Source organism: Nanorana parkeri, unplaced genomic scaffold, assembly GCF_000935625.1.
Source record: "Nanorana parkeri isolate BGI_ZX_2015 unplaced genomic scaffold, ASM93562v1 scaffold1833, whole genome shotgun sequence".
In the NCBI taxonomy this organism is placed as follows: Eukaryota; Metazoa; Chordata; class Amphibia; order Anura; family Dicroglossidae; genus Nanorana; species Nanorana parkeri.
The window spans coordinates 8,337-8,941 of record NW_017308101.1 but is presented as its reverse complement, the minus strand read 5'-3'; positions in this window follow the sequence as shown (position 1 = coordinate 8,941).

Sequence of the window (605 nt, the reverse complement as noted above, 5' to 3'; positions counted from 1 at the left end):
ATATTTATCTTTTTATATTATATAAATGATCAAATGTATCTTTTTGTATCTATTCATATTTTAAAAACGATAAGCTATCATATTTATTGATACGTAAGTTTTTATTGTTAGTTTATTTTACTTAGTGATAGTTTTGTATAATATTGATCTCTTCATGTTATATAAATAAAATGTATCATATTTGTGGATTTATTCATTGATTAATAAAGTTTTTATTGTCAGGTTTTTTTTAACTTCTGCATCATATTTATCTCTATATATATAAATGATAAACTGTAATCATATTTATTGATTCTTATCTTACATATCTGAAGTTTTTATTGTCATTTTTTTTATTGCTATATTATATTTATCTCTTTATATTTAAAATAAATGATAAAATGTATCAGATTTATTGATTCACTTCTTACATATCTTAGCTTTTTATTATTAGTTTTTTTTTTCTTAGTGATAGTTCTGTATCATATTGATCTCTTCTTGTTATATAAATAAACTATATTATATTTGTTGATTTATTAATTGATTAATAAAGTTGTATTGTCTGTTTTTTGTTGTTTTTACTTCTGTATCATAGTTTTGATTCTTATCTGACATATCCTCAGTTG